Here is a 16441-nt window from a genome sequence, read left to right as displayed (position 1 = left end):
GCCTGGGCACTATTCTTGAGCTTTCCCAAGACTAGTGCTCTACCACTTGAGCCACAGCACCACTTTCAGCTTTTTCTGTGTATGTGGTACTAAGGAATCAAACCCAGGTCTTCATGCATTCTAGGCAAGCACTCTACCACTAGGCCACACTCCTAGCCCTGTATTTCTTCATTAACACATTAAATTATAAGATGTAGCAGGAGGTCTATTATCTACTATAATTTTGAAGTAATGATTAGAGGATATGATACTTACAATGAATATAAGGCAATAACAAAATGTCTGTGATTTTTTGTATGTGCTATTCCTGGGCTTGAACATTCAGGGCCTGGGCTTTGTTCATGAGCTTTTTCACTCAAGTATAATATTCTACCACAGCTGGCCTTTGGGCAGCTCATTCAGATAAGAGACTCAGACTTTCCTGTCCTGGCTGGTTTCAGACCACAATCCTGAGTTGTCAGTCTCCTGAATAGATTACCAGTATGATCCACTAGTGCCCAGCTAAAATGTCTAATTTCTACTAGAAAAAGTTAACAGAATTACTTATATCATGTGGTTTCTTATCTATGTTAAGAATTGAAGAGTTTTCATATATGGAAGCTAGATCTAAAATACAACTGGATGTGACAACTTACACAGGACTCTAGGCATACACACAAAAACTGTCTGACTAAAGGAAGATAATCTTACGGGAGGAATCCAAAGGTATAACTCTTTTTTTTTTAGTGGGAAAAAGATGTATATTTATAATTAGCCAGCTGGATGCAGTTTAGATGATTCCAATTTTGTTGGCAACATCTAGAGCATCATAGTGAGGAGCCAGTGGAACATGTGCCTTCTTCTCTCCATCAGGCCTGATCATAGAGCCTCTTCACAGCCTGTTTGATTTGATTCTTGTTGGCTTTGACATCCACAATGAATACAAGTGTGGTGTTGTCTTCTGTCTTCTTCATGGCTAACTCAGTGGTCAGGGGGATCTTGATAATCTCATAGTGGTCAAGCTTGTTTCTCCTCGGAGCACTCTTCCTTGGATATTTGGACTGTTTCCCGAGCTGAAGGGTCTTGGGCCTCCGGAAGGTGGGTGAAGTGTGTATCTTCTTATTTTTGTGGCTGTGGACACCTTTCAGCACTGCTTTCTTGGCTTTCAAAGCCCTTTCCTTGGCTTTGGCTTTAGGAGGGTCAGGAGCTCCCTTCTTCACTTTCGGCGCCATCTTGGTGAAAATGGGCATAACTCTTTTGAACATTTAAAATCCTGTTTATTGAAATGGAAACACGTTTTTCTTGTTGTTTTTGTTGGTGTGGGCAAAGGGAGGAGGTGAACAAACTCAGTCATGATATTCAGTATACACTATGTGAAAATTAATTACACAACTGTGGATAAGGACAGGAAAGGGAAACTGGGAAAAAAGTGAAGAAAGGGGTGACATTGTCCAAAAAAGAAATGTACTTATTACCTGATTTATGAAATGGTAACTGAAATGGCCCTCCCCTGTGGAAGAGTGAGTCCAGCTTGTTTCCTTAGTTTTTCCTCCATTTTCCTAAAAGTAACCCCTCTTTGCAACACTTAAGAAGAACAAGGAAATTATATTTCAAAAAGAATTGAAGGGGGCCTGGAGTTTGGCCTAGTGGTTAAAGTGCTTGTCTAGCATGCATGAAAACCCGGGTTCGATTCCTTGGTACCACATATAGAAAAAAGCCGGAAGTGGTGCTGAGGCTCAAGTGGTAGAGCTCTAGCGTTGAGAAAGTCCAAAGGCAGTGCTCAGGCCCTGAGCTCAAGCCCAGGAATGGCAAAAACAACAAAACAAAAAAAAAAAACGACTATCACTTGGCTGGGAGTTTGGCCTAGTGGTAGAGTGCTTGCCTAGCATGCACGAAGACCCAGGTTCGATTCCTCGGTACCCCACATACATAGCAAAAAGCCGGAAGTGGTGCTGAGGCTCAAGTGGTAGAGCTCTAGCCTTGAGAAAGTCCAAGGACAGTGCTCAGGCCCTGAGCTCAAGCCCAGGACTGGCAAAAAAAAAAAAAAAAAAAGAATTGAAGGACTACACGCTAATCTAAAATAGGGCAATGATAGAGAGACTCTGAAGGAAATACTAGGTTTATTAGAGGTAAGTGAAAATAAACAATGTAACGCTTTCCAAATGCCTACACACCTTGAATTGTGTCTGTGGACACAAGTGGTCCCATGGCTGCTTAAAGGCCTCTGTGGAGCATTGAAGTTTAAATTCAAGCCTCTTGAGTTTTAGTCTAATGCTTTTACTACCTAGTTCTACTATTTTCCCCCTATTTTCCTAAGACAGAGGATTAGGTGCAAGAGAAGGAGTTATAAACTGTTAAATGGAGTCAGTTTTAAAAAGACAGGGCAAGAGTTTTGTTGTTGTAGGAGCTCATGAACTGTTTCTGACTACAGCCCTCACTGTCCTCTTTCAACCTTGCTCATCCCTACCACAGACCCATGTCAACTAAGTGACTGCATTTTCTCTCTTGATGGAGCATGTTCACGTAGAGGAGTGATGGTTGTTTAGAGCTCCAGCAGAAATGTGGATTTGGAAGTTTACTCAGAGGGAATATTTTCTAGAATTTGCCTGTGAATGCCTGGCAAAGCAGAAGAGCTGTTGGAGTCCGTTGGAGGTAGGGTGAGCTACCCAAGCTCAAACCACTAATTTTGGATTTTGCAAATTCACTCAGTCTTCCATTTGGAAGGGAGCTTACTGGATCATGCCGTAAAGATTCAGATAAGCAGATGCTAACACACATGGTTACCAAGAGGTAGAAAGGAGACGAATAAATTAGTTTTCAAAAATAAAAATGGAACCTGTGATGTTCTAAATATTATTTGAAAGTGGGGGCAAAGAAGTTTCTGGAACCTCCTTTTTCTTTTGTTGTGGTGATTCTAAGGATTGAATTTAGGGACTCAGATTTGAGTCCCTGACACTCTTAGCCCTTTTATGGTTTCAGTTTGTTTTTACAGATAGGACTTCATGCTTTTGCCAAGGTCACCTTAGACCAGACCTCTGACCTACTCTCCTGAGTAGCTAGGATTATAGATATGAGCCACCATGCCTGGCTTTGTGTTTGAGATGGGAATCTCACTAACTTTTTGCCTTGGTTGACCCTGAACTGAAGTCCTCCTAATCCCTATCTGAGGATTGTAATTGTATGCCGCTATACCTGGACTGAATCTTCTTCTAAACTAGTTTTCACATTACTTTCACCATGTAGCATAGTGTGAACAATAGAATCTACCTTGTAGTTTAGAATTTGAATTGCCTTCCCATTCAAGACAACTTGGTTTTTTAAAAAAGAGAGAAAAAGATAGGGCTAGAAGTGTAGCCAAGTGGTAAAGCATATGCCTTGTGTATGCATGGTCATGGGTTTCATTCCTAACACCAAAATTCAAAAAACAAATGTGTGTTGACTATTGGGATTTTGAGTTTAGGAAATACTTACTATAAAAACATTAAACTAACTTTCAGTTAAAAAAAAAATACTGCTTTAGTTGTGCTTCCAGACAGATCCCAGTAGGTTTGCTATGTCATTGTTACTGTTTTTTTGTTTTTGTTTTTTAAATTTAGATTCATAGAGTAATTACTGAAAATGATGCATTACTGAAAAAGGAAAATCTATTTCTGGCTTCTGATGAAATGTGCCTATGGGCTGTTATGAATTTTAATATGAAATTTATTGCCTGGGATCTGTACAACTCTTTTTTTGTTTAATTTAATAAAATCCTCCAGATGCTAGTTAACTTCCTTTGTTCAGTGTTTATTATTGTTTCACTGCAATGGAATAAGAACTGCAAGCATTTTGATAAGTGAGTTGAAAGGCTTCTAAATCTCACTCTAGTTCCTTGGGATGAGCTCCACTAATGTCCAACAATCTGATTTTGTTGTTTCCTGTAATGAGACATTCTTGCCACCTCATATTACATAGCAACTGTAAGCAGCTGCCTGTGGGCCTACTTCATCCTCCCTGCCGAGTGTTACAGAGTGTGCTGGAAGCTAGAGCTCTGGCTGGGGTCATGACAATGTGAATAGTTTCTGTCCTAATGTTCCAAATGCAAGAGGATGGAGTTAATCTATAATAATACATGGGATTTTTTTCTATTTTAGCGAAACAAAATAGGTTAATTCTTCTTGGTCCCATCTTCCCCATTTCCTCTTGTCCTGTATTTAACAAAATGTACCTTGAATGCGATGGTCATCTGCTCCAATTCTGAGCACAGTCATTACTTTTAATCATGCTGAAAGGCAATGGAAGCCATGTGATTGTCCTCAGTGTTTGCGACTGCATTTGTGCATCTCAAAGGACAGGGCAGAACACAAATAGATTATTATTATCATTTCGGGTTTACATAAATAAAAGGATTGTTATGCTTGAGCTAGGGCAAGCAGAGCGCTGAACAAACATTCATGTATTTAAAAACATTTGTATGTTACATCAATAGTCAAAGTAGAAAATCAAAATGAAGAGGCACAACTTGATAGGAACATTATGCTAAGTTTTATTCTCCAACCAGGTGAAATGAACTTTAAACTTCATTTTCTCATATAGTGCATTTGGAATCCTAAAACTCTAGTGCGGTCATGCTGAAAGTTTTAGGCTATTACAGCAAATCCATTTATCGTGATACATGGAGCTGATACAGAATCAGCCAAGAGGCTTGTTGATCTAGCTTTACTGGACATATGAATTGATTGTTTTGGAAGATCTTATTAGTACTAGTGATGGCTATGTTGCTTGTGACACCTAAAGAATAGAGAAGAAAATGATCAGATGTATGGAAAGCAAAAGAATACTAGGAAATACAAGAGAACTACATGATGTCTTAAATGGAAGATCAGTCTGAATTTCATTCTTGCTGCATTTGTGTTAGTATACGTTAAGTTTATTATGAGAAAAATAGCTTTGAAGTCAATTGTTAATTATATATTCTTACTGCCTATAAAATAGAAATACAGTGTTTTCCAATGTAAATATAGATAATGAGGAACTACATAAGATTACACTTAAGCATTTTGCAAGCTGGGACTATTTTATTAGAATGTTTATTATTTCTCTGCCAAGAGTGTGAGGAATTAGAGTATGATAATTAGACTTTTTTTTTACACATCCGGGGTCTAGATATCTCAACTCAGCATACATGGCCACAGTTCAGAAAATTTGCACAGTGAAACCACTCAACACTTAACTGTGATTCAACTCTAAAAAAAAATGCAACTTCAGCGACAATACTATGGGATCATTTGCATTGAGCAGATTTCATTTTCATTGTGCATGCAGTAATTAATCCTCAATGACAATCAAGGTGGACTTCTTAAGTATGTAATTATTTTAAAATTCTTTAAGGCAGCTTCTTAATTGGATGTTTCCAGTGTTTAGAAACCAGACAGAAAATGTGTTTTTAACATAGTTTTATATATGCCATTCAGGAGGTGGTGGGTATGGAGAAGACAGAACAAAGACTTTCTGTGATTTGTTGAGAGGTCAGTTTAAAGTCCCCAGGTAACTGATTAAAAAAAAAATCTACGCAAAATCATACAAAGAGGAATGAATTCTAGGCCTGCAGTAGTGATTTGTTACTTAATACAAAGAATATTTCATTGTGAAAGCACAAAGAAAGAAGAGTTCCTAGGAAGATTGTTGGTAAGGTTCATCAATGAACCTTCTGGGAAAGCCAGGCATGGTGGATATGCATGGAATCTGAGTACTCAGGAATTTGAAGCAGGAGAATCATGAGTTTGAGGCCATCCTGGGTACATAATGAGACCCTGTCACAAACAAACTATTCCAGAGAGAGACATAAGTTCAGGAGGTTATGGTCAATGAATTTCCAGTGTTGTAAAATTAATATTTGGCTAAAATTAATATTTTCTTGCCTTACCATACAAAGCCCATTAAAAATGTCTCATTAATGAATCACCTTTTATTTTGTTTTGTTTTGGTCTCACCATGTTGGCCAGGCCAAGATTTAAGCATCCTCTTGCTGCAGCTTCCTGACTATTAGGAAATCAGACATAGTCCACAAAACTCAGCTTAAATAATGGATTATTTTTTTTTCTTGTCATGGGGCATGAACTCTGGGCCTAGGCACTGTCCCTGAGCTCTTCAGCTCATGGCATCCACCCTACCCTTGAGCCACTGCACCACTTCCGGTTTTCTAGCACTTAATTGGAGATAAGAGTCTCACAGATTTTGAACCTCAATCCGTAGATCTCAGCCTCCTGAATAGCTAGTATTACATGAGCTAAGGCACCAAGTTGGATATCTTTTTTTTTTTCTAAGTTCTTAGATATGCCACATACTATTCTGCTTGTTTCACATACATAAACTCATTAAATGTTATATAAGCTTGAACTCATGCATAGTCTTCCTGCAAACCCCTATGAAATAGTGCTTCTCACCCCCCCATTTCAGTGATGAGAAAATTGAGCACAGGGTAATTAAGTAACTTGCCTGAGAGATGGATTTGGAACCCGGGCTATCTCTAACCACTATGCTTTATTGCTTCTTTCAACAGAACACATTTTCATCTCTTCTCAGAATTGCTTTCACTGGCATTTTGCCCTGATCTATGTTGAGAGACATGATAAGAAAGCGCTCTACTGTTTGCTACATGTACTGTGGGAAAGCTGATAAGGAAGTGGTTCTTTGTGTCACATGGTATCCTCCTTAGACTTACTGATGGGAGAATTGTCTCTCAGATCTCAGTACCAGAAATATATTTCCCCTCAGTAAGTGGTTTGTTTTTATCTCTTGGACATTGTGAAACTGTAGAAATGATTATATGTCCTATTTGGTGCTGGCTGCTAAAAAGCACAGTACCAAATTTCCAGCCTATCTTTAGCAATGATGTACATGGACCTTACATTATTTGTGACTTCATCGTACCGTGCTCTAATTTTTTTATTCTCCCTTATTTCCTCCCAATCTACTCTGCTTTTCAAAGTCTAACTATGCAAGCATATAACAAGTCAGATAAAAAGTAATCAACTTTAAAACAAAATGGCTGTCCCTTTGCCCATCCTATGGACCCCTTGACTTACATCTACAGCTAAATGTGCTGTCACTCCTGTAACTATTGCTTCTGGTGCTTGTGATTTTTTTTTTTCCCTCTTGCTTTTGTTTTAGGTGTTATCTCTGGATTTCTCTGGAGGTCAGCATTTAGTTTCCTGACATCACCTTGAATAATCTATACTCTTCACCTATTCCTATCCTCCCATTGTATAATCCTACTATACAAGTTGGCTTTATCTGCTTTTAGTATTTACACTTGTTAAGCCTATGGAAATATTGTTCACAGACCAGCTGCTTGCTTTTCATGTTGTCGTATATCTGATACAATAGCATTGTTTTTCTTGAGGTTGATAAGTGTCTTTTCCAAACTTCAGTGTCCATGCAGTAAGCACTTCTTTCTCCCCAAGCATTATAATCAGAGGTCTTTCTTTTTTCATGGACATCTACCTTGAATGTCGACATGGAGTTCTTCACTATAGTTTCCATCTGTAGTCTGGAATGTTTATTTTCTATGCCAGCGATTCAGGTAGCTTATAGCTCCTTTTCCCATCTTTTTGGGAATTCCTTCTGCCTCCTTTTTATTTGATCTCCCTTATTCTAAAATCTCATATCTTCCTCTTGGCTTACTCATTGTTTTTTTTTTTTTTAATGTAGCTCACGCTGTAATAACTTTCTGAGTAATAGTTGATGGAAGGTAAAAACAAAACATTTAAGACCTAGAATGTCTGAAAATGTCTTTAACATCACAATGGAATTTCAGTCTGAGTATAGACTGTTGGAAATAAATTTTTCCCCAAATTATGTTCCACTAACCCTTAATATTGCTATTTAAGTTTGATATTAGGGCCGGGAGTTTAGCCTAATGGTAGAGTGCTTGCCTAGCATGCACAAAGACCTGGGTTTGATTCCTCGGCACCACATACATAGAAAAAAGCTGGAAATGGTACTGAGGTTCAAGTGGTAGAGCTCTAGCCTTGAGAAAGTCCAAGGACAGTGCGCAGGCCCTGAGCTCAAGCACAGGACTAGCAAAAAAAGGTTTGATATTAATACTGTCTATGAAATTTGAAGAGAATTTTTTTGCCTATGCTGTAGCTTAACTCTGGGCCTTTTACTTGCTCAGATTTTTGTTTTTCTCACCCCTGGCACCTCTAGTTCTTCATTTTGATGGTTATTTTGGATGGTTATTTTGGTTATTTTGGAGTTTCAGAGACTTTTCTGTCTGGGCTAGTTTTGAATCTTAACCGTTCAGATCTCAGCATCTTGAGTATATTGAGAATTATAGGTATGAGCTGCTGGGGCCTGATTTTTTTTTTTAAAACCAATTCTTCTGTCTGTAAATTTTTAGGATCTTATTTTCCTGAAGTTTTACAATGATGTGCTTTCCACTGTGAAGAATGTTCTTACACCTGGGCCCTTTCAATCTTTTAAAGAATTTATTTATTTATTTATTTATCGTGGTTGGTGAGGCTTGGATTTAGAGCCTGGGCACTGTTCCTGAGCCTCTACAAAAGCTAGTGCTTTATCACTTGAGCCATAGTTCCACTCTAGTTTTTGAGTGGTTAATTGGAAATAAGTCTCTCACAGTCACTTTTCTGCCCCAGCAGGCTTTGAATCTTGATCCTCAGATCTCAACCTTCTGAATAGCTAGTATTACAAGCATGACCACTAGTACTGACCCCATTAATCTTGAAATCGTTAATCTTCTTCACTTTTAAGTAATTATCCTATGTTAGTAATTCCTTCCTCTTCATTTTCTCTGCCCATTTTTTTTCTCAGAACTCCTAATTAAATTACTAGATGGCTTAAACATTGAATTCATCTCCTTTTTTTTTCTAGGTTATTTTCTTATTTTTAATCTTTTAATTCCTCAATTGAATTTAAGATTTTCTATGGTCAAACTTTTACTTTCTGAAAAGTCTTTCTGCTTCTCTGAGAGTCTCCTCACTCTTGTTCCTGATATTTTTTTCCTTTTGTTTTATTTTGCTTAAAGTTGTATTCTATTCTTGTTTAACAGATGCAGAATTGTAAGAACTTATTGGGGTGAGGCAGATTTTACTAACTAGGGCTTCACAGGAGTGTCATAATCCTTTTAGGAAGGGAGAGAGGAACCTAAAAATGTCATTATTTGAGGATCTTGACTAGTCAGTTTTCTCATCAGCAGCGTGTGTATGTGTGTGTGTGTGTGTGTGTGTGTGTGTGTGTGTGTGTGTGTGTGTGTGTGTTTGTGGTTAAGTTGTTTATAAATGTAGCTTCCAGTTTTCTGAAGGCTGAAGCCTCATGAGAGACAGAAGGCCTTGAAGGATGAGGAAGCCCAATACAATTTAGGCAAACTTGTATTTAAGCTCCATTTTCAGTTAAGCCTGGGGCACCAAGCCAAATTATTTGACAAGGCCTTTCCAGAGAATAAATCCAGAATTTTTCCAGGGTGTTAGAACAGAAGTCATCTGGTTGTAGTATATTTGGAAGAAGATCTGGGCATCTAGCCAGTCATTATAAAGTCTACCAAACAATCTTCTCTTTCCACACACAACTCATACTCCCATCTTCAGAGATGCCCTTAGTGCATTCATTCAGTTTTCCAGGGATCTGTAAACAGATATGTCATTATTCCTTTAGCTATCTCTAGCATGTCCCAGTTTGACTGAGCCTGAAATCCGGATTCAGGAGTGCTAGAATGGCTTGTTCCCAGCAGAATCATGTTGAAACTTGATTGCCATTGTGGCAACACTAGAAGCTGACTCCTTTAAGAGGTGATAGGTCATTAAGAAGGATTGAAATCTTTTTATCAAGTTATACATTCATTCTCAGGAGAGCCAGTTGGTATAAAGCAAGTCTGTTCCTTGTGGTTTATCCTTTTACCTTCTACCATGGTTTGACACTCTTGCTAGTCATCATTGCCTTGTCTTTGGTATTTCCAGCCTCCAAAATAATTAACCAAAATAAACTTTTATTCTTCATAAATCATCCACCCTCAGGTATTCTGTTACTGCAATGGTAAAATGATCTGAGACAAGGTGCAAAATCAAAGATTGAAGTTAAAGTCAGAAAAATGGTGCCCATAAAGTCAGGTACAGAAGATGAACAGAAACTTTCTGCAAGTGGAGGAGTAGTTATATTAAAAATCTCAAGCCTTGCTCACCTTTTCTACACATTTCTATACATTTGTAAAACACTCACATAATATGCTAACAAATATTAGTAATTCATTTTGCTGCTCTACCTGGAGGGAGAGGCAAGTCTGTTAGCAGATTGGATTGTTAGCTCAGAAATCTGGAGGTTTGGGAAAGGTTAAGACATATGCCCAGATTCCAGGACTAAGGTCAACAACAATGTGAATGGAGATGGTCCAGCTTCATGTGTGTTATTATTACTATTAATAATAATGTTATTATTCTAGGTGTACAAGCGGGCCTTGTGTTTTAAAGGAGCCACTGGAGAGAGACTAGAGTGGCTGATAGAAAAACTACTGATTGGAGACATGGTACTGCACTAAATACAGTGGGCTTTTACAAAAGCTGGAGCCCTTCTTATGCAGGGAGAATACAGTTAGTAATCCCTCTGCCAATAGGCATGAACTCTTTGCTGTTCCAGAGGGAAATGCAAGACTCAGCCAGATCAGCGATCTGCTGACAACCTTGGCCCCTAGCAAAATTTGGAGAGAGAAACGTTTTATTGTCATTATTGGTCCCAGGGCTTGAACTCTGGGGCTTGTGCATTGTCTCTGAGCTTTTGCACTCAAGGCTACCACTTTAGCCACAGCTCCACCTTTGGCTTTTGTTAAAAATAGATAGTAGAGATAAGAATCTCACAGACTTTCTTACTACCCGGGCTAGGTTTGAACCATGATCCTCAGATCTCAGCCTCCTGAGTAGCTAGAATTATAGGCATGAGCCACCAGCACCTGGCTTTTATATCACACTTAATAACCTTAAATAAGCATAGGTATAACCTAGCTGTACTTAAGATAGATGATTTTCAGTTAGAATGGATGTATAAGAAATTTGCTGAGAAAAAGAAGTCAGGAAAAGGAAGAAGGAAGGAAGGAAGGGAAGAAGGAAGGAAGAAAGGAAAGAAGGAAGGAAGGAATTTAGTTCCCATTTGGAGCTTTATTATTCAGAAAGCTGAAAATGCAAGAAGTCTCAAGGTTTTGAAATCCTAAATGGGAAAGCAAGTTGAAGATGCTGTAGGATCTGGAAGTAACTTTTTAATCATGAGAGAATGGGGAAAAGGAAAAACAGGAACAAAATGGTGACTGCTGTTGAGAAGAATTTAGGTTCCCAGCAGGCTGGGAAGATTCAGACAACTCTCTTAATGTGGAACTCATTTATTTGACTGGGTGGAGGGAGACAAGTGACAGCTCATGGACCCTGTGACTTTATGGAAACATGACATGAGAAAGCTCAGAGTCTGACATAAGCAGAGAACTGATGGAGAGAGGAAATGACCATTAGACAGAAATATTTAATATTTGCCTGAAAAAAAAAGTTCTCCAAAAAGATGAAAAAATAGTTTCACTGTTGCTGGTGAGGTTAATGAGGCTTTCTGCACATAGATCACCCAGGAATTCTTAATATTTATACACTGTTACACACTTGAAGCTTTGTGTAAGTGTTAAACAGATTTTTTTTCTATTACAAACAAAAGCAAAATGAGTGTTATAGTTGTACACGAAGTTTCCCAGAAATAGACTCTAAAATGAATATTTGCATGTAGAGAATTTAATGAATGAGCACCCAGGGATTTAATACCAGAGGAATAGTAAAGGAAGTAGGATTGGATGGTAGTTGAGCTATAATAAGATCACAACAAAGGTCTCTTGGCCTCTCCTACAGGGAGTGGTCAAGTTGATTTGCTTTGGAGCAAAGAAAACTGGGCTTTCGTAGCTAAGCTGGAGACTGCCTGTGAGCCTGGATGAGGTGATTATTCAGTCAAAACTCATTTGAAAGCTATCTGTTGCCAAGTAGCAGAATTGCTGGGTCTTAGGGGAGCTCTGTGTTTATTCTTCTAAGGAACCACCATACTGCTTTCCATAGTGGTTGAACGAGTTTGCACTCCCACCAACAGTGTACTAGTGATCCCTCCTGACCACATCCTCGCCAGCATCTGTTGTTATTAGACTTCTTGATCATGACCATTCTAACTGGAGTGAGGTGGAATTTCAGAGTTGTTTTGATTTGCATTTCTTTTATGGCCAGAGATGTCGAGCATTTCTTCATGTATCTATAGGCCATTCTTATTTCTTCTTCAGAGAAGACTCTCTTTAAGTATTTGGCCCATCTTTTAATGGGACAGTTGTTTCTTTGAAGATTAGTTTTGGAGTGATTCAAATTTTTAGCTGTAGATATATTTTAGACATGAGGCCTTTGTTTGTAGTAAGATTAGTGGCTTTCTATTTAGTTTGCTAGCTATGTCCTTTGCCATACAGAAGCTCTGCAGTTTAATGCAGTTCTATTTGTCCAAACTTTCCCAGCAATTCCACTACTTGCCATTTACCCAATCATTCAGAAACAAGGACATACCAAAGCCACTAACACAACGATGTTTATTGCAGCGCTATTTACCATAGCAAAGATATGGATCCAACCCAGATGCCCCTCAATAGATGACTGGATCAACAAGATGTGGTATTTATACAGAGTGGAATTCTATGCTGCTATCAGAAAGAATGATATCGCTCCATTTGTAAGGAAATGGAAAGACTTGGGAAAACTCATAATAAGTAAGTAAGCCAGATCCAAAGGAACATAGGCTCAATGGTTTCCCTCATTTGTAATAATTAGTACAAACCTTGGACTCTCCTAGCAGAGGATTACAATAGCTCAAATCCTAGATACACAAGTCCATATAGGATGAGGCTAAATGAACGGATCTCCATGATATAGAAACAAGTGCCATATAATGCGTGATTGTTGTTCTTAATGTGCTATGTTATTTCTCATCTCTTTTGTTGTCCCTTGATTATTCTCATATTGTTACAGTATATTACCTTGTTATCTGGTGAATTGTATATTTCTTATTTGAAATAAGAAAGGGAAGGGGGAGAAAAGATGAGGGGAGGAGTTGGGGGAGGGAAACGGGGACAAAAACATAAGAAAGGGGTATCAATGTGTGTGAAGTAATGCGCCTTCTACCTAGCAAATATAACTGCAACTCTTCTATTAATTACAATTTAAAAAGCTATCTGTTGTCAGTGTATCTAGAAGTTGAGGGAATGATTGATTATTTTCAGGAGAACCTGTGTTGGGTGTTGTAACGTCAGTTAGAGCCACCCTGTTCACTTCCTGTATTTACTTTGCATGGTGATTTGTAGGAATAGCTCCTCATTATCTTTTCTGGACTCTTTCTGGGAAATTACAAGACTACTACTAGTAGTATTCCTGACTTGAAGATCATGACTGATCATCATTTTAGTTTCCTTCAACTTCAGCTTTGCTTCTTAAGTTATGGTAGTTGGCTGGGCTTCTGGTTACCTTCAATTTAAGCTGCTACTTTGTTTCATTTGGGCAAAGGAATTACAAGAGATGCTTCTGTCAATCCAAAAGATCTCTAAATTCAAGGGGCCCAGTGATTCAGGGTCCTTGTGAGTAATGGTAAGTAGAACCCAAGGGCACTCCTACTTCTTTCTCTTGAATCCCAGAATTATGTTTAGACCTACTGAAAACACAGGCTGGTGTAGCAAGTGTAGACTGGGGTTTATATGATGTATTCTGTAAGATGTCATTCCATCTTTACAGGATATCACTTAGGAAGTAGTTGTAACTTCCAAAAGCCATTTCATAACTCCATCATGCTGACAATCCCTTATGCAGAAGTCACATTATATGAAATAGGAACAGTGGGTACAATGATCATATGGCCTTTCTCATTGCTCTGTTGGGAAGTGGATTTCCAGGCCCAGTAAAAATATTATGTAGGATTGTGATCTGATGTGACAGCTGGGGCCCTCATAGAAGGAAAGGCAAACCCATACCTAGGATATTTATTTATTCCTGTCAAAATGAACCACAGGTCTGTCCAGGGTAATTAACTGTACATCAAGTACCTGGAAGAACTAGAAGAAAGGTGTCAGTATTTTCTGGTAACAGATTAGACATTGGGAGGAGTAAGCAACAAAGTCACTCCCAGCAAAAGAGGTTCTTGTGTTGAGCTGGTCTGGCAGAGATGTCCTTCCTTGAGTCCTCCATCCATTGAGCAGGTATTGGGAGAGACAAATGAGTGAGCTTGGCCAAGGGAATTTTCTTCAGTGGGGGCAACTCTTGGAAAGACACTTACAAACGGTCTCAATTCTGAAGGGAGAATCTAGGCAACACACCATGGTATTTGCTACAATAACAAAATGACAGGCATTTTTGTTCTGGATTCCAATAGCCTTAGAAATTTTGGAGTAGAAATAGCTTGGGTGAGGATGGAGAGTCATGAGATAGTTAGCTATGCCTAAAATCATAATTGATTAGCTGAGAAAATTAATCAGAAACCTAATCTATTTTGGCTTTATGCATGACTAAGAGATTCAATCTCTCAACAAATTTCTAAATAGTATGAAGAATGTCCTCACTCACAAGATTGTACTTGCTTTCTTTTAAAAATCTTTATTATTGTACAGACATTCTATTTGAATAGTCCTAATTAATGAGTATACGTGTGGTATTTATTTTCACTTTCCACCAATACATATTAGATGAACACTCTACCACTGAGCTACTGTTATCCTATTTTTGGTTAGGAAAATTACATTATTGCATTGTCTTTCATATTTTTTAGATTATCTCCTACATTTTATGATAAATTATTTAAATTTCCTATCATCAAATAAAAATAGATGGTAGTTGCAAAACCTAGATACATAAGGCTGTATAGGATGACACTAAATGAAAAGACTTCCAGGATATAGAAACAAAAGCCATATAATGAGTGATTGTTGTCCTTAATGTACTGTTATCTCTCATCTCTTTTGCTGTCCCTTGGTTATCTCACATTGTTACAGTATTTTACCTGATATATTGTTACCTGATATATTTGGTTATTTGAAATAGGATAGGGAAGGGGGGAAAACAACATGGGGGCGGGGTTTGGGGGAGGGAAATGGAGATCAAAACATGAGAAAGGGTATCAATGTTTGTGAAGTAATACACCTTCTATCTGGTGAATATAATGTATTATATTAATGACAATAAAATATATGGAAAAAATAGATGGTAGCTTGATTATTAAAATGCTCTTAATTGTGGCATATAGAACAAAATGTGGTCATATCTTTTTTTTTTCTTATTTTTGCCTATGGAATAAGTGTAAAGCTGGCACTCTTTAGGCAGCTGCTCCATGGCTTGCCTTCATTATTTCTTTCACTTTACTCCCTAGAACTTCTCTTGGAATGCAATCATCCTACTTATGCTTTGGGTATACCTGGGATCAGAGGCGTGAGCCACGCATATCATCTAGCTTTTTACTTATTGAGATGGTGTCTTGTGAACTTTTTTTTGGTCTGGGCTGGTCTTGAGCCAGTCCCCTCCTTCTCTTGGCTTTCCAAATACCTGTGATTATGGATATGAGCCATTTCACCCAGCAGGAGAAATTTTACTTAAAAAGAAGAAAGTAATAATATGAACTACTAAATAAAAAAGACTACTGTAAGAAAATAAGGGGAATTCAGAGTAAATTCAGAGGGAATTTGTTCTCAAGTCCATTTCTGTGACTATCATGAGCACTGCCCAGATCTTTGTGTCACCACAGCACTCCGTAGCTGCTTCTTGGTGACATTTCTGAAATGCTCACTCTGTGCTCTTCGGTCTCTGCCCTGTCCCTGAAATGTCTCCCTGTGATTGCGGCTGCCTCTGCCTTTAGCTTTCAACCTCATTGGTTTCCACAGTAACTACCACGGTCATTGATTTCTTTCTGTATTTTTCATGTGAGACTTCCTTTTTTGTATATTTGAGTATCTTTCCTTAATCTCTATAGTTTTTCTTCATTTCTCAACCCTAAAGTAAGGCAATGACGAAGTTCACCATGTATCAGTCAGAGGGCCTAAGGATAAAAACAGAAACCACTTTATAATAGTTAAGCAGAAAGAATTTGTACAGGGAGTTTGTTAACCAACTCTTGGAAAGCTGGAAAAACAAAAAGGGGAACCTAGGGGAATCAGAGGTTTATATTCAGAGGGCTGCTGCTGCTTACAAGACTGGGAAAACCAAAGTGATTAGTCAGCATGAATCTCCTTCAAAGGCAGCTTTGCTTCAAGCTAACAGTACTAGGTAGGTACAATGTAGGGTAAGGAGACACTCAGATATTTCTCAGACTTCAGAAAGGGCCCATGGCAGCATTTTTTTGTTCATTTGTTCGTTTGCTAGTACTCAGATTAAACTCAGGGCCTCACACTCATTTAGCTGCCCCTTTACCACTTAATTCATGCTTTCAGTCCAATATTTCC

The 16441-nt window shown here is 38.3% G+C and overlaps 1 pseudogene; it reads right to left on the bottom strand.

Moving 5' to 3' along the window:
• Positions 1 to 744: 744 nt before the first annotated feature.
• Positions 745 to 1211, bottom strand: LOC150053146 (large ribosomal subunit protein uL23 pseudogene; annotated as a pseudogene).
• Positions 1212 to 16441: the final 15230 nt, after the last annotated feature.

The sequence above is a fragment of the Megascapheus bottae genome, chromosome 16 (genome assembly GCF_031878675.1).
Source record: "Megascapheus bottae isolate mThoBot1 chromosome 16, mThoBot2.hap1, whole genome shotgun sequence".
Lineage (NCBI taxonomy): Eukaryota > Metazoa > Chordata > Mammalia > Rodentia > Geomyidae > Megascapheus > Megascapheus bottae.
Note: the sequence above shows the minus strand (reverse complement) of the source record. Positions and strands in the feature narration are given on the sequence as shown.